The 7657-nt window shown below is 40.9% G+C and overlaps 1 pseudogene; it reads left to right on the forward strand.

Moving 5' to 3' along the window:
- The first annotated feature begins 4103 nt into the window (after positions 1-4103).
- LOC112212801 lies at positions 4104-6973 on the forward strand (annotated as a pseudogene).
- Positions 6974-7657: the final 684 nt, after the last annotated feature.

Genomic DNA, 7657 nt, shown 5'->3' on the forward strand with positions numbered 1-7657 from the left:
TTGGACAGGGGGTTGGTCCGGTCCCGAAATTTACGGGATTGTATCCGTGCGAGAGGCTTTTTGCCCGGCCACGACACGACTTTGCTTCGCCGTTAATTACGCGCTGATAAGTTCTCGACCAGTGGCGACAACTTTTTATCGAGCTACGGGTCAACCGGTTCTTTGCGAAACTTGTTGACCCCGTATCAACTCACGGTCTTTTCCTTTCCTCTTCTCTGCTGTTTTCCTTCAATTTCGCGTGTGATTTACAGCAACATTCGATTGAGACGTGGGCCAAATTTTCGGTTGTTCCGTCCGAATTCCAATTAATATCTTTACGAAGTCAGTTCGTGATTATTGTAAACTAAATTTTAATACAATAATACACGTTGTTTCCAAAAGAGCAGAAATGACAAAAGAACTACAGGAAACAAGAGATTGTGACATTAAATCGTGTGTCTTGCTTTGAAACGTGTCATACAAAGCTTAGAAATCAAATGTCGCGTATATCATAAAAATGAAACACGTAAGTATGGTACAGTCGAATATATAAACAATTCTTGGTTTTGCATATATTCTATTATTTGTTTCTCATTATTGCTGTTTGTATCGTAACTAATTCAACTGTCATAACTATTTAAGTAAGAGACGGAGTGAACGAAAGATCTTCGTTTCGAATATAATACGATTAGTTTTAATGATCGAATTTCCAGCGATCTCTTCCTTCTTTTAAAGACATCAAATTACTTTTGTCGAAGTGTAATTCGGTTTGTATTTCACGCAATCTGAAGCGACTAGCGTTTAATCCGATGGTCGTTTAGCAGGTAATAGCTCGAAAGAAAGCTTGTTCCGTTCGAGGATCGTCAAGCGTTAAGTAAAAGTGCAAATGTGCTCGCCGGAAGCAGAGTAAAACGAGTTCACGAGTAAGAAATCTTCTTTACTCCCGTACGAAAAATTTCCTCTTCTCGCGTAGTTTAAAGTGCTTATCGTCTTTAAGCGTATTTGAAAGTGGATTCAAATTTTAATTTAGCAACGTTGTTCGGTAGGAAACATTAGGTAGTTTGAGAAAAGTAGATAGTAAAGTTTAAGGACAATTTAAAGTACCTTCATCGATTAGGTTTTTTATCGAACAACATTTCAAAGACTTCCATAGCTATTTATAGCTTTTAAAGAATTTTTTAGAAAAATAAAATACTCAATTTCTTGTCGATAAATAAATTTTATAGGAATGACAATAGAATCCATCCAATAGTTATAATAATTCGACATCTATAGCTTCACGAGTTCTGCTTTGAAAAATTACGTCATCTTTATCGATAATAAATTTTTCGATTTAGCTTTTGCTCTAGAGTCTACAGTAATTTAGTTCCTTACAATTGGATAAATTTTGTAACGATTACGATAAATGATAGTAGAGCTGTAAATATAGTGGTTTCGATACAAACGATATTAAGTATTGTATTGCATAAACACGTTTTCGAATCTTGCAATGGTGATTTCGCACTTATGTGAGGGAACTGTCAGCATATCGAGGATGCAGGGAATATGGTAATTCAAGGGCAATTTGCCTTTTACGTTCCCATAACAGTAAAAGCATCGCATTCACCGTTTAGATTGCAAATTGTACGAATGTGCGTTTACTGGGCACGAAGTAGTTGTCGGACACGTTTGAAAAAGACTATTATTACATATCGCCTAATTGTCGTGGAATTGATGAAACTGCAACGAAACCTCGGACTTCTGTGTTAACGAAACAATCTGCATCCATGCGCCTAAATTCCTTTACACCTTTAGATATAATAATTGTAGTTCATTTCGTATTTTCTTCTAAATATTTATTTATTTAAAAGAAATGGAATAAAAATGATTTGTAATTCCTCTCCGAGAAATTTTACTTTGCAATTCCAAATGTGTAGTATTATAGAATTACCGTAAAAACGAGGAAGTTAAAACCTACTAAAACTGCTAGCATATAATAAGTGTCTAAATATACAATACGTAGATGATTATAATTAATGTGATATTAAATCAAATTATAGTTTATAAAATCATGTTTCTATCTCCGTAGAAATTAACATCAATTTCCCCAAAACATCTGTATATTTTTAATAATCGTATTGAATCATGTGAAATAGCTTTCTCATTACGCAATCAAGTTACCTGTCATGACAGAAAATACTTTCTTCCCTCGATCCTAACACCTGTACACATCAGCAACCATCGTCGACTAATTCGTGCCATTATTTTGATCAATTTCTATTTTTTTCGTGTCACAAACGCGTCGCTCATGGTGTCTGGAATTCGTAAGAGGGACCGGGTTGCCAGAAAATCTCATTTTGCGGCCGAATGTCGGACGAATCTTAATCGGTCGACGGAAATATGCTGCGAGATGTATAATGCTCCGTAGGAAATGACGTCATCACTCAGTGCAACGTTAGAGAGAGACAGGAAGAGAAAGACAGCGCCGAGGTGGAAACGGTGCGAGGAACTAAAGGGGTTCGGCACGAGGGAGAACGACGATGGGGTCGAGAGATGGTTTGGGGTGTGGAGAATGAAATAGACAGAGATAAATAGAAGTGGAGATACGTGTACACACATATTGCGCGAGACTGTATACCAGAGACTGACGGAGAGGGACAGAAAATGCGTGACGCGTTTCGTAGAGAGAGAAAGATAGTCGGTGGATAGAGAAACAGTGGGACAGAGAGGGAGATTTTCGCGAAATCCCGGCAGGTAGCCTCGGTTGAGTTATGCTCGTATTTCCCGTCAACACATCCGATGATGTCTACGGTAATGTAACCGAAATGTATGAACGTTTCGTACTGCTACATTTGCACGTGTAAATGCCTACCCGTTGCGGACCCCGCGACGCTCTCCTCTCTCTGTGTAACGCCACGCACGATCAGAAGTCCGTGTCACGAATCGTACGATTTACATGTCGATAAGCTCGTTGATTACCTTCGTTGTACTAAAGTTTCCATAGGGGAACCATGTACGCTCTGTTCGTTCGTATACCTTTTTTCACCGTTTGACGGGATCCGAAAGGCAATCAACGCGGATTCCTGTTTGCCAGGAGGTTTGGTTTCGTTGTTTGTGGTCCATTTGCTCGCCGGTTTGTGTGTCATACAGAGTTTTGTGTAACGATTTTGGTTGCTGCAGGATTTCATGGTTTAGTGAATGAAATGTTCATGGTAACAAGTTCCAATACACGTAGGATATATTTGTTAGAAAAAAGCCAGCGGATATGAAATTTTTTCTTTTTTCTTCTCTACTTCCTCTTTTTTTTTTTTTATGTTAAATCTACATTTTGTTGCATCGACATCTATAGAAGTAGTGTTTTATAGTACCTATAGAGATTATTTTGCTATTCTAGTTTTTTTTTTTTATTGGAAATGTAGTGTGATATTTACTTTACGACAAATCAGATATCTTTTGCCTATTGGATTAAACAATTCTATAACCACAGCACAAAAACATTACGTGTCATGGATGTATTTTAGTTAGTTAAATTAATTTAAGGAACATTGGAATTTATCTTCGAATTCATGATTTCTGATATGATCTCATTGGCACGAATAGACGGAAGTAAGTCACCTGTATTTCGAGAAATTCAACACCATTAAGGGTAGAAATAAATAGAACAGTTAAATGGTTTATGATCTTATGAACGTTGCATAAAAATCTAGTAAAATTTTTTTAGAATTCGCCAAATTATATTTATATTTGTATCATATTCTGTTATATTACATTACATTATAACGCAAATTTATATATAAAATTACAACCCAAAGAGTTAAATACGTCTTCATCGAATCTATTCTCACTCTGTTTAAGAAACGTTCGTCCGTTCGTTTATCGCGATTCTAGGTCAGGATATTATCTGTTCCCTTTTCCGACGATTTTATGTCGGATCGATAACTGATCCGCGTCGCCGAAGTTTCCCCAAATAAAATCCGTTACCGTAATCGAGGCCGCGGGACGAAGGGTGGAAAACAAGCGGTCGAGTTCGATTCTCTTTTGACCCCCACTTCGTTCCTGCTGAAACGCCCGCATGCGCCGTAAAAAAGCACGGCTGCCACGGGTTCGTTTTACTCTTCGAGCTTCGTCTACCGGTTAGCCGATAAAAAAGCTCCGCCGCGAGACTCTCGTTCGACGTTGCTGTAGACGCGTTGTCCGCTCGGTTCTCGGTGCTGAATTCCATCGTGAACGCGATTCTCTTGGTGCGAAAAGGGCCGTTCAGTGGACGTACGAGAAGTTGGCACAGGGCCAAAGGACGAAGAGAAGAAACGTTTCGGGGAAAGAAGAAAATTTCGAGAACGCGAGGAAGATACGAGCAAAGGGGTGGAAGAAACGGGAATTTTAAGGATATTACACGGTTATCTCGCACGATCTCGACATCTGTTCTCGTGATCATACTAGTTGACGTCCATGGCCTCCACGTCGGCTATAAGGGTTGCTTCTCCGTGGAAACCCGGGGGTGAGAATAGGAACAGACCACGCCTCTTGTCTAAGGTTACCCCCACCTAGATCCTCGAGCAGTCTCCCTCCGCCACCGTGCGGGAAACCTAAGATTTTTCCACTTCACCCCCTTCCATACCTCTTACCGCCAGTACCCTCTTGGCTGCTACCCCCTCCTTTGCTGCTCGTTCACCCCTTACACCCGCCCCTCTCCTCTAGGAGAGTACCAACCCCCCTTCTTCTATTGATCCAGGTCTAAGGTCGTTTCTTGCGCTCCAGGAGCTGGCTGTGCGAGTCCCGCTGGACCGAAGAAAACCCGCCTTTCAGCTGTTCCTCCCTCCTTTTTTCTTTCTTTTTCCCTTTTCTCGCTTCCGAGCGTAACCTTGAAAAACTTCTTTTTTACTCGACCGCGAGATTTATACCGAGCTTCAATGGGATTTCTTGCATGGATTTGTTGCACTTGTTCGCGTGCTACATCTACTCTTTAACGATCGTTAATTTTGCGCTAGAGGATGATTTGTTTGTTTTATGCCAATTTTATACGTTGCAAAGCATTAACTCATTTCTCTTTTTATAATTTGTAATCATTTCGTTTTCATATTTTTCATCGAAATTGCGATTCGTCGTAGATTATTAACGTCGATTCGCTGCTCAATTAGAGTTCGGTTACGAAGTGGAAAAATTCACATTTCCTGTCACAGGTATTCTCTTTAGAGGGAAAGTCAAGAAGCATCAGAAATCTCGCGTTTTCCACCATGCGAGGCAACTTTCACCGCTAAACCGCAACCATGTCGGTCGTTTCTGACGTCATAGCTGCGACAGTTTTATAGAATCTAGTTCTGTGCGTGTATAGAATGTAACACCCAGTCTACGTCCCATGGTGAATGAACGTGGTGGTTAAGAGAGCGCGGGGGTGGAGAAGCGGTGCTTTAGCCGGCGGCTGTTAAACACGCCGGGTCTTATCGGTAAAACTGTTCTGTACAGGACTACCACGTTCAGCCATTGGCCACGAGAGTATCTGTAGCCTTATACTCGTTGTCTGTCAGGTATGCATGTCAGTACATTATACAACATTAATGCTGGCTCGCTAAAATCGTTCATGCAAGAAATCCATGGTGAATCGTTAGCGATGCACCTACGTGAGATCATTTTTCGTTCTTTCAGTGCTCGTTATCTTTACTATCTTTAATTTATCGATCGAATCTCGTAAATAAAATTTCTACTTTTTGATCGTTTACCATAGAATATTTTAACTCTCCAGTTCCCTTAACATAAATTGTGATGCGATATTGGAAGTTCTTTTTATCATTATATTCATTGATACAAAACAACAAGATTCAAAATTTCGCCAATAGTATTATAAATTAACGCGTTGAAACGTTATAGAGTACATAAAAAAGATGCTTATTCTTATGAATCGAACGATCAAAATCGTAGTTATTGGCACTATGGCTACGTTGCATTAGATGGTTTCCATTTCTAATTTCATCGTTCTATTTTGATTATTTCAACTTCGCGTCGTCTATTGTCGCTCATCTATTCGATATTCGTCCGACACGTTTGACTTCGAAGGGGCTCATCGAGGAGCGTACGGTGCACGCGTTGAAGAAAGTTCAACAAGTTTCCGACGAATTGTTCTAGTTCGCTCGATTGTTCCACTTCCACCATCGGTTACTCGATACCTCGGCTAGTCCCGTAGCGATTGTTCTCTCGTACCGTCCCAGAGAAAATTTTTAACTTCCTTGCAAAACTCTCGCATTGGGAACGCTTTACGTTCCGACCTCTCTATAGATCCCATATTATTCGGCGTGGACGTTCCTGGACTATCGAGAGACAGAATTCTCTTAAACATTAACAGTCTATTGTACGATCCTTAAAGCCTAACTTCTCTGAGGCAGGAACATCATTTAATTTGCATCGATATTTGCTGTTTCCCGGTTCTGCCCGATAGATAGGCTGTGCTATAGCAGATACATAGGCGGGATCACTTATAAGCTCGAAGTACATATGTATTCGCAGCAGCCTTTCTCGGCATTAGGTAGCCACGCTAGGGCCTTAGAGGTCTCCTGGCAACCAAGCCTATCAAACTATCTTACGGTCTAACCCTTACCAGCCCTTTCCCGAAACCTTCCTCAACCCCTGGAATCTCACTTAGAGCCCTTAACGACTGACCCCGCGGGAGACACTGTGAAATTGAGAAAATTATCCTGGCCCCGATGTTACACGGAGTCGATGACTGTACGGTTCTCACGTCCCCCGTTGCAACTGTCTGTGACTCCAACAAGCCCCGACGCCTAGCTGCGGTGAGCTTTTATCGGCGTAAGAAGTGCTGCAGGGACGGCGAAACTAAATGGCCGACAGACCGACTGCCATCTTAGTTGTGAATTAAGGAGAGGGTGGATGACCGACCCTCGTGCCGAAAGACCCAGGCGAACCGTCCGTTGCAGGGGGATGCTGCGTTTCATTATGATTAGCCTAGAGGCTTCGTTTGCTCCACCATGCAAGTTACGATGGTAGTTTCGTATGCTTCTTCGTGCGTATCTAACGACGTCGATTTTTGGTATTGGATTCTTCTTCGTTGAAAATGGGAAGTTGTTCGATAGTTTCGCAGCTATCTTGTCGGTAATTTAATATAATTTTGAATCTTAACGAGTTTGCGTGTAACTTTGATCATTTGTCTTTACTCTTTTAACGGATAGATCGTAAATTCATTTTAACACGTTTATCTTATTCTACTTTTTGATTCTTTGCCTAATCGCTAGAAACTAACGTATCTAAATAGCGTATCTCAAAAAAAGAAATCACACGAAAATACAACAAAGAATCACTTCCTTTAATCTATCCACCAAGAAAACATAATATATTATTCCTTAAAGCAGTAAACACCTTCAAATCCACGTATCGCTTCTCTTAAATCGAAATTTTCATCGTCCAACGTCAATAGGAACACTCGGGACGATTAAGTATCCGTTCTAGAATCGAGATTCACCCAAATTGCGAGCGATCAGGAGGTTTTCGACGGACAATGAGCGTAATCGTTAAGTTTACCGATGCAGAGCCGTTGAGCGTGTGCATACATGGTCGTAAGGTGCAGTATGGGTGGACATAAGTGTGCGGATCGTAGAGGGACACCGACGACCAAAGGGTCGGTCTGTCGTCATTCTAGTACGGTTACAGCAGCCACGGAGCTTGACAGAAGTTGTAAACTTTATGGTAAACC

The sequence above is a fragment of the Bombus impatiens genome, unplaced genomic scaffold, assembly GCF_000188095.3.
Source record: "Bombus impatiens unplaced genomic scaffold, BIMP_2.2 scf_0318, whole genome shotgun sequence".
NCBI lineage: Eukaryota > Metazoa > Arthropoda > Insecta > Hymenoptera > Apidae > Bombus > Bombus impatiens.